At 38.5% G+C, this 17,837-nt stretch overlaps 1 protein-coding gene and 1 long non-coding RNA gene across 3 annotated transcripts in view; both read left to right on the top strand.

The window, feature by feature from the left end:
• The window catches only part of LOC309499620 (serine/threonine-protein kinase PAK 3), a 57,018-nt gene that overhangs the window by 5,818 nt on the left and 33,363 nt on the right, over positions 1 to 17,837 (top strand). The window lies entirely within an intron of this gene.
• Positions 3,102 to 17,837, top strand: part of LOC309499671 — an 84,661-nt gene continuing 69,925 nt past the window's right edge. The window contains exons 1-2 of the long non-coding RNA XR_014206318.1: positions 3,102 to 5,818; positions 6,964 to 7,761. This is a non-coding gene — a long non-coding RNA (uncharacterized lncRNA). The remainder of the gene's footprint in view (positions 5,819 to 6,963; positions 7,762 to 17,837) is intronic.

Here is a 17,837-nt window from a genome sequence, read left to right as displayed (position 1 = left end):
TACATACACACATTCACACCTACAGACCATTTGGTCTGGATCATAGCGTCTCCAGATCACAGACGCTGCAGCAATACATACAAATTAAACTATTTAATTAATCTTTTAAAATGTCATCAAATTAAATTTAAACAATTCATTTCATTTGTTGGCATACAACACAGCAGCGGTTTAGAGTTTAAATTAAAACATTTACATTTTTTTTTTAGATATTCCTGAAAAAGTTTTAATAAACTGTTATTCTTACTTGAGAAATACCTTCTACAGTAATATATATCTGTCATAATTTCTTCAAATTAAACCAGACTTTTACTTTGGTGGGTTGTAGTTAAGACCTTCAAGTATGTTTAACTGACAAATGTTTTATCAAATGAAATGGTGAATGCTTGTGAAGTTCATGTGGAGTGTCCTCATGTGAGAAGGCAGATGCTGAAAACATCACAAGCGTCATGCATACTTGAATATGTGTGGACTAGCAGACGAAACTGCACCGCTCATATTCAGACTTCATATTGAAATTGCATTCTTTTTGTGGTTTAATATTCACAGACACTAGTCCAGGCCGGTGTCCAAACTCGGTCCTTGAGGACCACTGTCCTGCAGAGTTTAGCTCCAACTTGGCTCAACACATTTGTTACGTTATGATACCTATCTCATTTTCCCCGTTTTATGTTGAATGATTTTTATTGTTTCATGCCTTAGTTTTCTGTGACTGGTTGTAGTTCCTTTGTAGTACTTTTTTTTTTTTGTTCATTGGTTTCCCTTTATTGTATCCCCAGGTGTGTCTTGTTTCCTTGTTAGCTCCTCTGTGTATAATAAGCCCCAAACCCCCTAATGGAAAAAGAAAGCAGTCATGTTTATCTGTTACAATGAGCACTTATCAGAATCAACTAAACACTGGATTGTCAAAGGTTCGCAGCTCCATTGTTGCAGTAAACTTGTAACATTCTTGAATGAATAACTTATTACATGCTAGTCTGTTAGCGCAGGCACATCGACTTTACATTTTCCACACCCCTAAACATGATGCTGAACAAAACGAACTGTGATTGGTTTCTTAACATATCAGACAGACGGCCTCTGGGCGGTCCTTGGCCAATGAAAGCTGCGGTGGAGTCCAGACCTTATGCCGTCAGTCTGGCTATGTGAGACTACTATGACATATATTAGGCTACTGCCACTTTAAGACCAAATGCACTGATCTGATATATTGACACTTTTTACTTTCACTTTTCTCCAAGAAGAGCATTTTGACAATTATTTGAAAGTTCAAGTGCAATAAGTAGTAAAAAAAAAAAAAAAAAAAAACTAATTTGAATTTGTAGCCAGATAAAGGCAACACTATCTTTGGACTTGGCCTCAGGCTTTGGTACTTCCTTTTAAACAGTGTTTGCTTTCAGTCATTTGTATTTGTTTAAATGTACCGGTTCTCCTAATAGTATTTAAGAAGCATTGTAATTTTGTGAAAGTGTGTAATGTAAAGCAGTCTTAATGATTTGCCTTAACTTTGTGCTGAGTGTCTGAGGATTGGCTAACCAAGTTGCAACTAACTTACCTTGCAGTTTTTTAGGTTACTTTTATAATAAAGTAGCGTTTATAGCAAGTAGTTTATAGTGGTGTTGCATGACATAACACTACATTGCTATTTTTGTGACTGCTGTGCAATGCTTGCAGCTTTATAGCTGAGCGATTTGAGATGCTAATTAAATATGCCTGCGTAAGTGTACACTGGCTCTCTCTTATATGAAACAATGGGTTACCTGAGACATTTTGGTGAATCGGTTTGGTTAGTTTGTTATTGCAAGAAAAAAACGGTAAAACAAAACTCCGACATCTTTGCTAGAACACAAATTTGAATAAGAGTAGCTTGATTAACTTGTATCAGGTACAGTTTTAAAGTAGTTTCCCCAACATATTTTTTTAAAGATTATATGCTATTCATTATTTATAGCATTTGTAAATGGATTCTTTGGATTTATAATCTTTTCTTACACCAGTGGATAATATTGCTCAAGCTGCAATTTTGTTGTCTGCCTCTTTAAATGCTCAAACATTTTCTTTTTCTTTTTTTTCTTGATCTTTTGACAAATAAGAGGTCATTGTACAATACAAATATCCTGTAAGTTTTTAGAACTCCATTTCCCCGTTAGCCCAAAACAGCTTTTATTGAAACCAAGCTCTCAAAATGACTTGTTTCAGGCTTCGTCTACATTAATCCAGACACATTTGTGTTTCAAAACACTTACTGTCCACACTAGCATTTTCCAAAAGTTTCACATCCACACTGAAACATCGTAAAAATGAACCTTATTGTGCATGCGAAAAACCTAATAACGCTTACTTGGATTATACAGACGGAACAGACATAATTAAGGCTACGTTCACACTGCAGGGCTTAATGCTCAATTCCGATTTTTTGAAAAAATTCGATTTTTTTGCAAGGCCGTTCACATTTCCAATTAAATGCGACCTTTTGTGATCTCCTGTGTGAACGTGAAATGACCCAGAAGTGACCCGCATGCGCAGAAGAGTACTCATTACTCAACGACATCACTTATTGTTTGCGGAAGTAGCTAAACTTTAACTGTGATTCTCTCTCACACACACACACACACACACACGAGCGCGCGTAGCGACCGTTACACAAGAGCCAGACAGCAGCCGCTGACCTATCTAATATCAGATTCAGCACAAATAAGTTAACATAACGTATATAATGGCCGTGGGCTTTTATTATTATTATTTTTTTTAATTAACGGGCTCGTCGAGGTCGACCCGTTCGGCAGATTTACCTCAGCTCGACGAATATGCAGTCCGTTTTCAAACCGACGACTACTTCAACGCAGGATTATGACGTTTTTCGCGTATCAATGACGTGCGGGTCGGATAAATGCGACCTGGCCATTCAGACTGAAGTCGCATTTGAAAAGATCGGATATGTATCGGATTTGGGACCACATACCCAAGTGGCCTGGGTCGCATTTGAAAAGATCGGATCTGTGTCGTTCAGACTGTCATGAAAAGATCAGATACAGGTCGCATAGGGGCAAAAAAATCGGAATTGGGTCGTTTCAGCCTGCAGTGTGAACGTAGCCTAAGTTCTCATGCTAGTCTTCTAGCAGGATCATTTTATTTGATTATTTATTGTTTTATTTCCAGCTTGCACCCAGCCACCATTTTATGTTTGAGTATAACATAAACGCCCTCATGTTTTGCCACAGGACAGCAATGCGAGTTCATTTTCTGTCATCTTTGCAGGACTGTAATATGAAGAGTGTACAAATAAACTTATCTTTAGCAACAGTGTGAAGGTGAATAGCACAAAACCGGTATAAACCTGGATATCTATTGGTACAATATGAGTCACATGACTAAAAATGCGTCATTGTTTTTGAATACCTTCGTTTTCACAGTCCACAACTCGAAAATTGCGTTAGCATTCATTTGACTGCAGATTAGTTTTGCTATTGCTTAGTCTGTTACAGATCATGTGATATGTACTCCCTTTACTTTCACTTTACAGAAAATGATGAATGACAGTGCGACAAACAATGGTACAACTATGGCTCAAACATCAGAAGTTTTCAAAGCAATTCCACACGTGTAGCGAGGACGTTAATATGCAAAACTGTTACCCAATCATACTGAGTGTTTACTTTCAAGTCTTATATGTGGCACTCCTATCAGAGTGTTTCAAAGAGGGTCAAAAACAGAATAGAAAATAGCCTTTTACTTCTAAATTACTGGGTTTTTTTTAATGTAGATTTTTTTTTTTAAACATTATAAATGGACCTCAATGGATTCTGATTGGCTTTCAATGTTTTTGTTAATTTGCAAAAAAAAAAAAAAAAGTTCTGAAAGTGATTCCAATGCCATATTTCTCTGTCCGTTATCATTATAGCTAGTCGTGGTGTGGCGTGGTAGTCACTGGCTATTCTTTTATATTTAGAATAATTTTTAGAACTATATCTTTATAATGATATTTCTTGGTGTGAAAGGGCCTTTATCCTGTCCACACTGAAGGGATGAAGGAAACAGAACGTTCTTATTAGGAAGTTGATAATGACGTCTAAGTTCCTCGGTACAATTGAAGCCAGAGTGGAGTGTGCATAATGTAATTATGTAACATATATTGCTTAAAATTGTAAAAAAAAAAAAAATAATTATTAGATCTTCAAAATGAGTTTGGAAAGAGACCTACTATTTTCTAGTTATTCTAAAAACAAATTGAGGGTTTTCTGGAGTGTGTGTGTTTGTGAAAATACACATGAAACATTGTTAAAAGTCATACAATCTCCTAAACCAAGTATTACCAATCACTTAAAACACATGCAAGGTACTGAATAGACTTAACACTGGTGTCAGAGCCTGAGAAAATATGATGCACACAACCGCACACACACGTGCATGCAAACACAAAGAAGTCCTCCCCCCTCATTTCACTGGTCAAATTGTCGCATTTTACGCGCGTGTCTGTCTGTGTGCCTTTGTGAGGTGCTAGTAGGGCCCCAGTTGCTATACTGGATTAGCATAGAGGATTGAGTGCCATCTGGTAACCGCCTGCAGAGAGAAACTGAGGGAGAGACAGGCACTTACAGACTTGCATTCTCTACCTGTCTGTGTACTATAAGGCTTTCTCTTCTATTGATTTATTCATCCTGTAGTCAATTTCTAACCCTAACTGTGTGTGTGGGGGAGAGATAGGCACTGAGAAAGCAAATTAAGTAGGTTATATGAGTGAAGCCTCTCTCTCAGTTTCAGTGTGTGCTGTTTGTTGTCTTCACACAGTGTGTATGGAAGACACATGAGAGATGTCACGTCATATCAAGCATGCTCTTCACTTCACTCACACAACACTCACTCTTCACTGACACAAGTACACTTTTGACACCTTTATTAGGGATTTTTTTTTGGATTTTATTATTTGTGAGAAATTGATAAATAATTTTCACAAAATACTTACTGAAATTATTTATGTGTATTTTTCTCTCATGTTTAGATAATCCTAGTTTTAAGCATGTAGTAATTTAAATTTGTATGATTTTTTAAAATATTTTATATTGAAAGTCTGGTTCTGTAACAAAGATGAAACAAACAAAGAAATCTATATGTAACCAGCATTTGAAAAGTAAAAAAATAAAATAATATATATATCTAGGACTACCGGTTGGCATCGAAGAGATTCTGATGAGATCCGCCCTGAGTACCTCAAGTCTCTGGATGGTGTGGGGCTGTCTTGGCTGACACGCCTCTGCAACATCGCGTGGCGGTCGGGGACAGTACCTTTGGGCTGGCAAACCGGGGTGGTGGTCCCTCTTTTTAAGAAGGGGGACCGGAGGGTGTGTTCCAACTACAGGGGGATCACACTTCTCAGCCTCCCCAGGAAAGTCTATGCCAGGGTACTGGAGAGGAGAATTCGGCCTATTGTAGAACCTCGGATTCAGGAGGAACAGTGCGGTGTTCGTCCCGGTCAAGGAACACTGGACCAGCTCTATACCCTCTCCAGGGTGCTGGAGGGTTCATGGGAGTTTGCCCAACCAATCCACATGTGCTTTGTGGATTTGGAGAAGGCATTCACCTGTGTCCCTCGCGGTGTCCTGTGGAGGGTGCTCTGGGAGTATGGGGTCCGGGGCCCTTTGCTAAGGGCTGTCCGGTCCCTGTACGACCGGAGCAGGAGCTTGGTTCGCATTGCCGGCAGTAAGTCAGACTTGTTCCCGGTGCATGTTGGACTCCGGCAGGGCTGCCCTTTGTCACCGGTTCTGTTCATAATTTTTATGGACAGATTTTATAGGCGCATCCAGGGGCCGGAGGGTGTCAGGTAGGGCTGCAACAAACGATTATTTTGATAGTCGATTAATCTAACGATTATTAGAACGATTAATCGACTAATCATCGATTATTTTGCCTACTAATCAGTAAGTTTGGAACGATTATTCAGCTTTTTCAATTAGTTAAAATACTGAGTTATACATATTCTAACTATAATATATTAAAAAAAAGAAAATCACTTCAGCTTTTGAAATGGTTGTTTTAATGAACTTTGAGCCAAACAGGTCATTCTCTTTAAGTTCCCAGATTTCTGTCCAACTCAAATCACACACAAATGCTCTCTAAGCATTGGTTAAATATTCTGTTCTCTTTCAATAGAAAAAAATAAACAAAAATTAATCAGCTGCACTACAGAAAAACTAAATCTGCAAACAATTATTATAAGAATAAAATAAAAGAAAAATTGACAATTGAGCTGACAGAGACACTCTCATTCACCTTTTAATTTACAGTATGAAAAAGTAACTGACATGATATTCTTCATAACATCTCCTTTTGTAAGTCTTCATGAATATGGAACAAAATAAAGGCAAGTGATGAGCCTGTTATACCTAATGTTAACAGTGTTACAATAATAAAAACAGCCCTGACTCCTAAGCTCGATCAAGCTTTATTCTATGCAAAAATAAATCATCATATTACTGTAATTATATTATTATTGTTTAGTATTGTTGCTATTATTAGTAGTATTGCATTGTCTAATAAAGAGATTTACTGCTAGTTATTTAGCTCCAGCTGGAGAACATTCACCTCTCACCGGCTCATCTTGTTTCCTCTTTAAGTGCTTTAACATGCATGTTGTGCTCCCGTGAAAAGCAAGTTACGCCTAGCATGTATTGCACACGACAGCATTCTTGGTTTGAAGTTTGGTGAAACTTTACACACCTTGCTAGTTCGGATTCGTTTGCACTCCGTCAGATCATAATTTGCGCTGTGTTTTCTTCTACCGCAATAGCATTTGTAACATTACTCTCTAGCGCTACAGCGCCGTAGCGGTCAAATCGCGATATTGCAGGCCCTTACATTAGGTCACGTGAGCTCAAACGACTACTCGACAACAAGATATTTTGTCGACAATTTTTTATTGTCGACGTTGTCGACAACGCCGACTAATCGTTTCAGCCCTAGTGTCAGGTTTGGGGACCACACGATTTTGTCTCTGCTTTTTGCGGATGATGTTGTTGTGTTGGCCCCATCAGACCAGGACCTTCAGCATCCACTGGGACGGTTTGCAGCCGAGTGTGAAGCGGCTGGGATGAGAATCAGCAACTCCAAATCCAAGACCATGGTTCTCAGTCGGAAAAGGGTGGCTTGCCCATTCAGGTTGGTGGAGAGTTCTTGCCTCAAGTGGAGGAGTTCAAGTATCTTGGTGTCTTGTTCACGAGTGAGTGAGGGAAGGATGGAATGGGAGATTGACAGACGGATTGGTGCAGCTTCTGCAGTAATGCGATCAATGTACCGGTCTGTCGTGGTGAAGAAGGAGCTGAGCTGCCAGGCGAAGCTCTCGATTTACTAGTCGATCTACGTTCCTACTCTTACCTATGGTCATGAGCTGTGGGTCATGACCGAAAGGACAAGATCCCGGATACAGGTGGCCGAAATGAGCTTTCTCCACAAGATGGCTGGGCGCTCCCTTAGAGATAGCATCAGGAGGAGCTCAGAGTTGAGCCGCTGCTCCTCCACATCGAGAGGGGCCAACTGAGGTGGCTCGGGCATCTGTTCCGGATGCCTCCTGGACGCCTTCCCGGGGTGGTTTTCTGGGCGCATCCCACCGGGTGGAGACCCTGGGGAAGACTTAAGACACGCTGGAGGGATTATGTCTGGTACGCCTCAGTGTCCCCCCGGAAGAGCTGAGGGAAGTCTGGGCATCTCTGCTTAGACTGCTGCCCCTGCGACCTGGCCCCGGATAAGCGGAAGATGATGTATGTGTATGTATGTTTAAAAAAAATGAATGCATGGTAAAAAAAAATTATTTACTTCATATGACAAAAAGGAAATCTGTTTAATTACAGTAAGCCCTTTCAGGACATCTTGCCAATTTCAAAACATCATATAGCTTTTAATATTATATTTTGGCAATTGGTACATTTGTCTTGCAAAAGCTTAAATAAAACCTATAACTGAAAATGATGAGAGTTATGTGAGTCTGTTGGTTAGTTTCTAGTAATATTAGCCTAGCCAGTGTTAGTATGGGGTTAATGAAAGAGCAGGTTCCATCTGTTACTATGAATGTGCATGCGAGTTCATGTGTGCCAATTTTTGTTTTCATATGCATATTCATTTTTGTCCATCAGGGTGAGAGAATGTGTGCAGTAGATGAAACCTATTGAGGAAGGTTTTCATTAGCCTAAGGCAAATTTAGCTTTAGCAGACCCATTTACTGCCATAGTGTTTGTCAGTATTAAAGCCATCTCAGCAGGGAGTCACAGACACACACTGACTTTCAGCCATCAATACTGTCTGCCAAAACCCATTTGACCAACTTTGATTTTTTTACTAATATTTTGCCTTGTATATGTATCCTGTTTGATATATGATTTGCATAGAAAAAATTCTACTGTATTCTGCATGTTCCTTTTTATCACAGTTCATGTTTTACTTCAGAAATCTGTCACATTATAACCAAAATTACAGAGGAGGGAACTTACTGGTCCCTTAAAATATATGATGAAAATGTACCAACAACATAGTGACTACAGTTGTTTTTAATACTGTGAAACCATAATGATAAAACCATATTTACTATTAGATAAATTCTTTTTAAGGGCTGTGGCTAATGCCAAGTTACCACATGTCAGATTTACCAAAGAGGAGATTTTGGTAGAGATGTGGTGAAAAAAGCAGCTTAACTCAACCTAGTAGCCAATGGTTGCAGTTGACAAGCCTTATCCTAACATCAACCTCAGTATTTGTTTTATCTTAATTCTGGGTGAGATGCACAGTAGTTTACATTTTAGTTTTAATCACTGAAATAACTGTCTACGGACTTAAGTAAATATATATTATATTATAATATGTATATGTGTATATACTTTACACACACACACGTGCGCGCGCACACACACACACACGCACGTGTGTGTGTGTGTGTGTGTTTGTGTGTAATTGGTGGAACCCATTTCAAGGGGTTCCAAAGTGAAGTATAAACATGAGGTTTAATTGGGCACAGAATGTAGTGTTTGTTACTTCATTGTAATTTAACTATTTCTATAGTGGGATCTCTGCAATATTATTTATTGACTGTTTAGTGCTTTAGTGCTAACAATGTTATTTGTCATATCATCATGGAAAAGTTTTCTAAGAATTGTTCCTTTGATAAAGATCAATTTCATCTTTTTTAGTCAAAGCACTTTCTAGATATGTGACCCGTGCTGGCAAAATTATTCGCAATGAGCAAATTTTCAAAAGTGAATTGTTATTTTCACGTTGTCTATTTTAAAAAATCCTTCAGTTAGAAAAAGTGAATTTTGAGAAAAATCTAGTTTTCTGAAGGTTCCAAAACAAAATTACCTACTGTAGCAACCATACCTTAAAATCCCTGGTAATACCACCAAATTTGTCGCAAACCAAGTCAAAACCAAATATGTATAGGATACATATCCCATGATACCACAGTTGTTTGATTAACACTAATGAAATGGACAGCCTAGCCTATATTATGTTAACTATATATCCATCAGATGTTTTTCCCCAACAGTTAATCAAACATTAATTTAAAGGGCACCTATTATGACCCTTTGCACAAGATGTAAAATAAGTCTCTGATGTCCCCAGAGTATGTATGTGAAGTTTTAGCTCAAAATACCCAACAGATATTTTTTTACAGCATGTTTAAATTATAATTTTTGGGGGCTCAGAAAAACGCGCTGTTTTAGTGTGTATCCCTTTAAATGCAAATTAACTGCTGCTGCCGGCCAAGGGGGCGGAGCCTCACGAGCTCGGTCATCAGTCAGGACAATCTCATCTGATAATATCAAAACAGAAACTCTCAGTAGCGTGTTCATTTTGACTCAGAGTCGGACAATAATGCCCACAGCGCCAGAGAATATATACTGTATGGAGATTAAACGGGTATAGTTTAGCTTAATTATGGTTATAACTTATTTGTCATCTGCTTTTATCCATTATTAATACAAGCCTGCTGTAGCAGACCTTGTCCGAATAATGACCAAAATATACTGATGAGTTCAATTAAGTTTATTGTACGTCACACAAAAGATGAAGCGTTAGTTTTACTCCAGAGAATCACTGTAAGAACAGCTAAATAAACACAGAATAAGATGTGAGCATTAAAGTCTTATCCATAAACTCTCTCTCTCTCTCCCTTTCATTATCATGTAACATAGACAGCGAAGTACACAAAACACTCGTTACAACTAACAGCAAACAAATAAATACACACCTTTTCAGTCTGTGCTTAATAAACTGGTACACTGTAAATCCGTAAAACTATTCGATGAGCTGTCATAAAGTGCGCGCTCTCACTTTCATTTCTGCCGTGGTCAGTAACGTTAGTCCTGTCGCTCGGGAGAGTGTAATCTGGATCACAAACAGTTGGTACAGATCCATCCTCGAGTAAGAACGAGAGTAAATGAAGACTGATATGTTCAATCTGACATCCAACAACAAAACACCTCAATCGCTTAGGAGACATTCTTGTCTACAGCTGCTCAAGCGTCGAACAATGGCGGACTGTGTCCAGCTCACTCAGGGCGGGTCTATGCTCAAACTGAAGTGTCACTCAACAGTCGTGGGAGGGGGCCTGCGCAATTCTACGTCACATTGCGCTGAATCTGAGAACAGCTCATTCTGAGACAGTGCTTATGATTTATTGAGATTGTAAAAAAAACACTGGGTGGATTTTTATCATTCTAGGGTGGTTTTGCTCACACACTGCCAACACACATTTATGTTCAAACACCATGTAAAAGTGAATTTTGCATAATAGGTGCCCTTTAAGGTACCAAACTTTTGCTGAGGGGAAGTGCCAGTCGTTGAAAAGCGAGCAGAAAACGTGCAAATAAAGATCCTTTTAGATGTTCAAATACTATTTGGAGCATTGGGATTGCTAAACGAGGGCTTAATGAAGTAATTTTTTGTGTGAACCTCAAATTGACATTTTTCACTTATTTTGCCTGTAGCTCGTAATTTATGTTGCTAGTCAATAGATCTAGACACAAGTGATTTTACTTTTCAGCTTCACTACTTGAATTCACAAAGACATTTCAAATGAGTCTGACTAAAAATTATTTTCTCTGTCTGACATTTACAGGATGTTACTAATTTGTCAGCATTGCTTTAGGTTTCACCATATAGGTTTTCATTCTGGAATGGGGAGGTTTCAAGACAGAAACCTTCAAATCTAGTTTGATCTAAAATATGGTTTAAAAATCATTATCAGTTGACGATGATAACAAACTGTGAAGCAATGCTGTTAGTTGTAGACATAGTGGTTATAAAATGGATTGGAATTCGCCAAGTGAGTCTTTGTGTTTATATCTGTTCAAAATCTGTGGCATGTCTTATGAGCAATGCATTACAAAGGATACCCTTGTTTCTCTCTTTATATTTAAAGTGAGGGGAAAGAGGAGAAGATAAATTCGTTCCTTATTCTCAAATATGAGTGAGAGGAAAAGAGAGAACCATAGGTGGTTCCTCATTTTCTCACTGACCTTCAGAGAAAGGGTAATGAGTTTTGAGGCGTCATAAAGGGCTGTCATCTGTCTGGTGGGATGCTGCAGGCTGTATGTTCAGTGTCATCTCTGGTATATTTGTATAATAAATATACTTGTATGCTCGGGCAGACAGTGGACAGTTTTTGGACGATGAGACTTGAAATCTTTATACTGGTTTGGAGCAAATTATTATACCTGACATGAAAGAAGGAACATGGAGAGAAGCCATTCTCCGGTGTCTGGAGTCCTCATACCCCATGTTGATGTTGTCCACCATGGATAAAGAGCCTGAGCCCACTCCAGTCAATGGAGGTGTTTATTTGTTTCGTTTTGTTGTGAAGGATTAAAACACCAGGTGCAAACGGTTATGTGTCTCCCTCGTCTACTTGTGATCTGATCGACCAAAATCCATCTTAATACCAGGTGTAAACAGGGCCATAGGTGGATCACAAGATCATGCAAGTATGTTTTTTGGTAGAATGCTAGTGGGTGTTCCCCAATCGGTGGGGCGTTTTCAAGCCACGTCAAAAGACATTTGATTAGAGCTTCTCCAACATCCCATCTATTACTATTACATCTCTTTCTCTTTCTCTTTCTCTTTCTCTTTCTCTTTCTCTTTCTCTTTCTCTCTCTCTCTCTCTCTCTCTCTCTCTCTCTCTCTCTCTCTCTCTCTCTCTCTCTCTCTCTCTCTCTCTCTCTCTCTCTCTCTCTTCGCACTGGGAAGCATGGCGACTCAAGGAGTTAATGTTCTCGATTCACTCACGCGGCGCCACGGTGTGAAGGTGGTGGCTGCGGGGAGTGTGGAGGAGTGTAGTGTAGCGGTCGGTGATGTAGTGGGTCATGAATGTGTGTTAGCGGCGTCCAAAATGAATAATTCAATTGTACTGTTCTTAAATACAGTAGAGAAAGCGAATGAAGTCGTTGGAAAGGGAATAAACATACGTGGTTTATTTACTCCAGTACTACCTCTTTCTACTCCCGCTAAAAAAGTCACCATTTCAAACGTACCCCCCTTTATTAAAGATGAGATGTTGATGAAGGATTTGTCGCGCTTTGGCAAACTGATTGCTCCCATAAAAAAGATCGCTATAGGATGTAAATCGGGGTTAGTGAAACATGTAGTGTCGTTCAGGCGTTTCACTTATATGATTCTGAACGGAAATAGAACTGATCTTGACGTAAATTTTAAATTTAAAGTGGATGATTTTGATTACACCGTTTTTGTAACTACAGACACGATGAGGTGTTTTGGTTGCGGAAAGTCTGGTCATTTGATCCGCGGGTGCCCGGAAAACAGCGCTCATCACAGTGGGCAGAATGATGGTGAAAAAGGTAACGCTGAGCAGAATGAAGACGGAGAAGTCGCCAGTACTTCCAATGCGCCGCATTCTAGAGGTCCAAAAATAGTGTCTGTAGAAAAATTTTTTGAATCTGAGCTAACTAGACAAAGCGTTGAAATTGATGAAAGAAACGCTAAAAAAAACGAAATTGTAACACGTGAGAGTGTTGAAAGCAACAGTATTGATTAAGGGTGTCACGATTTCGATTTTAAATCGAAATCGATCGAAATTAATGCTCAATCTCGATTATCGAATCAAAAAATGGAATCGTCGATGCTGCCACGCCCCATATGTCACGTCATCTCGGCTTGCCTGTAATAGGTAAAACTCCTTTTCTCGAGAATATTGAAGCCTTTATTTTAAAACGCATTGCAGCTGCACAGCGAGAGCATCATAGCTAGTCTGAGCGAGCTGATTGGCTGTGCTGCGGCAACTGCACGAACCTATGGCGAGTAGGAGCGCTTGGCGCCCTGCCAACCTCGAGCGCGCCAATTTGGACGTGGCTGAAGTGTATAAATTCAGAGAAAACTCGCCAAAGGACTTTAGGTTTAAATCCACTGAAGTGAAGTACCTGATATGAGCAAAATAGCACGGCAAGGCAAGGCAACGCAGTACTCGTTCCCTTATCTCTAAGGGAACCGAGGTTACGCAAGTAACCAAGTACGTTCCCTTACGAGAACGTTCTCTCGTACTGCGTTGCAAACGCTGTGGGAACCCAATTTAAAACGCCGTGCTATTCGCCTGTGACTGCTCTGAGGAGTCCAGGGAGCCCCGGGACTATAATAGGTAATAGGTTATATTGTTTAAGTTTCCAATTGACTGAAGATGTAAGTTATTGTTACATTATGTTGTTAATAAACGTTTTAAATTTGACAATGTAGTGTGTGGTACATTGCGAACAAAGGTCAGATATTATTATATTGCATAAAAGTCTAAAAATGGCATAGCTTGTGCTTTAAAAAATTTTTTTTTTTTACATCGAGAATCGAATCGAACCGTGACTTTAGAATCGAAAATGTAATCGAATCGAGGATTTGGAGAATCGTGACACCCTTAGTATTGATGGTGGAGAAGCTCTTGGTAACACACAAACGAGGTTAAATCAGTTTTCTGATACTGAGTCACAAGTGGAGAGTGTAATTCAAAATGAGGACACATTAATGGATATGGATCAGGTTGTTTTTAAAACACCTCTGAAGAGGAAAAAAAATGGCAAGAGCATGGTTTTGAAACAGGCTAGAAAGAACCAAGAAGAGAATAAAGTGGACAATGAAAGTAGTGAGAGTGACTGCTCTGATTCCAGTGGCTCCGTTTGTTCTCAATCTAGTTGGTCATGTCTTGAATATGGAGTGGATGAGATAAAAAAATTCTTGAAAGTGACCAAAAATATGAGAGGAGTGAAAATTGATGAATATTTTCCAGATCTCAGAAGACTTCTGGAAAATATTAAGTGTTTAATGAGTGAAGGAAGATTTGCAGATAAAGAAGTATATCGTTTAAAAAAAATCGTCACAAAAATTCAACTCCAATTGAATAATGATGATGAAATGGTTTAGTATTTATGCCCTTATTGGATGTATTGCTCTCTGTGCTGTAGTTTCTTTTTCATTTTCATTTATGAGTGACATTCGCATTGCTTCTTTAAATGTGAATGGGGCTAGAGATTGCAGAAAGAGAGCTCAGATATATGAAGTAGCGAAACAGAATAAAATTGATGTCCTGTTTTTACAGGAGACACATAGTGACGTGAAAATTGCTGTTGAATGGGCTAAGGAATGGGGAGGTCTTCTTTTTCTGAGTCACAATACTTCACTAAGTGGAGGAGTTGCAGTTCTGTTTAATAAAAATTTTGCTCCCTCATCTTGTTCAGTAGAGGAGATTGTAAAAGGTAGATTTTTAAAGATAAAAGCTCAATTTGAAGATCGTGTTTTTGTTTTTATTTGTGTATATGCACCAACCTCACAGATAGAAAGAATGTTGTTTTTAGATCAATTGAATACAGTAATAGAAAAATGTGACAATGAAGAATTTTTGGTTGTGGGAGGAGATTTTAATTGTGTCGAAAGAAATATAGATAGGAATCATGTAGAACCACATATGGCTTCACGCCGAAAACTGATACAAATGATAGAAGGGAATGAGCTTGGTGATGTATGGAGAAATTTTAATCATGATGTTAAACAATACACATGGACGCATGTTCGTGAAAATGTGTTGTCAATGGCACGATTAGATAGATTTTATGTTTTCAAACATCATCTTAGTTTTTTTGTAAATGGCTCAATTCTTCCAGTAGGTTTCTCTGATCATAGTTTGGTTGTGTGTAGAATGATTGTTAGTTCTGTCAAATTAAGTAGTTCTTATTGGCACTTTAATGTGACATTGTTGTCAGATTTACAGTTTAAAGATGTTTTTAGGTTTTATTGGGAGTCTTTTAGAGAACAAAAAGATCAATTTTCCTCTTTACAGGAATGGTGGGACATTGGGAAAGTAAATATTAGGCAACTATGTCAACAATATACTCTAAATGTCACAAGAGTTTTAACCCAGTCTATAAAGAAGTTAGAAGAGGAAATTATAGATATTCAAGTTTTAATTCAAGAAACAGGAAATCAAGACCATTTAGATTCTCTTTTCATGAAAAGATCAGCCTTGTCTGAATTCTATAAAAGAAAGGCACAAGGGGCATTGGTCAGATCACGTTTCCAGGATGTAGAGCAGATGGATGTTCCATCAAAGTTTTTTTTCGGATTAGAAAAAAAGAATGGTCAAAGACGGTATATTCAGAATTTAAGGTCTGAAGCTGGGGTTCTGTTATCAGACCCTGTCGAAATGAGGAAAAGAGCAGTAACATTTTATGAAAATCTTTATAGTTCTGATCATAGGATAGATCAAGATGTTGATGGTTTCTTCTTTGAAGATCTGCCAAAATTATCAGAAAGTGCCAATGCAAAACTTAGTGAAGATATAACTTTAATTGAACTGTATGAAGCTCTCCAGAGTACGCAAAACGGGAAAGTTCCAGGGTTAGATGGGATTCCTTTTGAATTCTATAAAGCATACTGGGGCATTATAGGAGAAGACTTGCTTGCAGTTCTTAGTGATAGTTTGGTTGGTGGTTTTTTACCACTTAGTAGTCGGAGAGCAGTTCTTACACTCCTCCCAAAGAAAGGAGATTTGAGTGATATTAAAAATTGGAGACCAGTGTCTTTACTGTGCTCTGACTACAAAATTCTGTCTAAGGTATTGGCGATTAGATTAGGGAAAGTTTTAGATGATATAATTAGTCCTGACCAATCCTATTGTGTGCCTGGAAGATCTATATTTGATAACATTTTTTTAATCCGAGATTTGATGGATTTTTCAAAGATTTGTGGTGTTAATTTTGGCTTGATTTCCATTGATCAAGAAAAGGCATTTGACCGTGTAGAGCATGATTATTTATGGAAGACTCTAGATGCCTTTGGTTTTAATTCGGTTTTTAAAGGTTATATTAAAGTATTATATAATGACATTGAGAGTATGTTGAAATTTAATGGTGGCTTGTGTTTTCCTTTTAAAGTTCAGCGTGGAGTGAGGCAAGGTTGTTCATTATCAGGCATGCTCTATACATTGGCAATAGAACCACTTTTGCAAAGATTGAGAAGGGTAATGAAAGGCCTCACATTGATGAACTGTGGAAGTACTTTTGTTTTATCAGCTTATGCTGATGATGTTGTTGTAATTGTAAAAGAGCAAAATGATGTGAACCTTTTAATGAAAACTTTGGATGATTTTGAAATGGTATCAGCTGCAAAAGTGAATTGGTCAAAAAGTGAAGCTGTTTTGGTGGGAGAGCGGATAACAGTGCCCCCCAAACTTCCTGGTGGTTTGACATGGAAAAAAGATGGGCTAAAGTATTTGGGAGTTTATTTGGGGGATGAGTCTTTTCAATTAAAAAATTGGGAAGGGATGATTGAGAAAATAAAGGGCCGCTTGGATAAATGGAAGTGGATTAAGAAAATACTGTCCTATATGGGTCGAACCCTTATTATTAATAACCTTGTTGCTTCATCTCTTTGGCATCGACTGACTTGTGTTGACCCACCACTACTTTTTCTTGCTAAGATACAATCGATGTTGATAGACTTCTTCTGGGATAAGATGCACTGGGTGACCCATAACATCTTGTATTTACCAAAGGAAGAAGGTGGACAAGGACTTGTGCATCTACAAAGTAGGACAGCAACATTTCGTGCACAATTTATACAACGTTTCCTGACAGGCCCGGAGTCTGTAAGTTGGAGATCAGTGGCAAGTGCTATTTTAAAAACTGCTGCAGGTCTAACTCTGGACAAATCCTTATTTTTATTGGATCCAAAAACTTTAAATGTGGAGAAATTTCCAGTTTTTTATCGGAATCTTTTTAAAGTATGGAGTCTTTTTAAACTCCAAAGGATAAGCAATCCCACATCGTTGTATTGGCTGTTGGAAGAGCCATTGCTTTATGGTGCAAGACTGGACATTACTAATGCATCAGTGTCACTGACAGAAGCCTTTGTAAAGGCTAAAGTGGTGACTCTTCGTCAGTTAATGAGTCTGGCAGGACCAGATTTTGTTGAAGTGGATGCGGTGGCGACACAATTGGGGTTTAGATCCACTCGAGTGGTTGAAAAACTACTACGAAAGTTACAGACTATCCTTACGGTGGAAGAGACCGATTTACTCAAGAAACATTGTGAGGGAGAAATTACTCCCAATGATAAAGATTTTTTTCCAAGATTGATGGTTTCACCTAATTTAGAGGAGGAAGGTGGAATTTTTCTGGAATCAGAAAAAGTTGTAGTCATGGACTTTGAAGAAGTGAATGGTAAGAGATTGTACAAGTCATGTGTGAAATGTTTTAATAAAAAAATATTAAATGGAAAAACTGATACACCTTGGCGAAGTGTGTTAGGTTTGGATGAAGTTTTTAAACCAAATTGGAGAACTTTTTACAAGCCACCATTGAATA

Source organism: Leuciscus leuciscus, assembly GCF_965113295.1.
Source record: "Leuciscus leuciscus genome assembly, chromosome: 5".
Lineage (NCBI taxonomy): Eukaryota > Metazoa > Chordata > Actinopteri > Cypriniformes > Leuciscidae > Leuciscus > Leuciscus leuciscus.
This window is presented reverse-complemented; position numbering and strand designations above follow the sequence as displayed.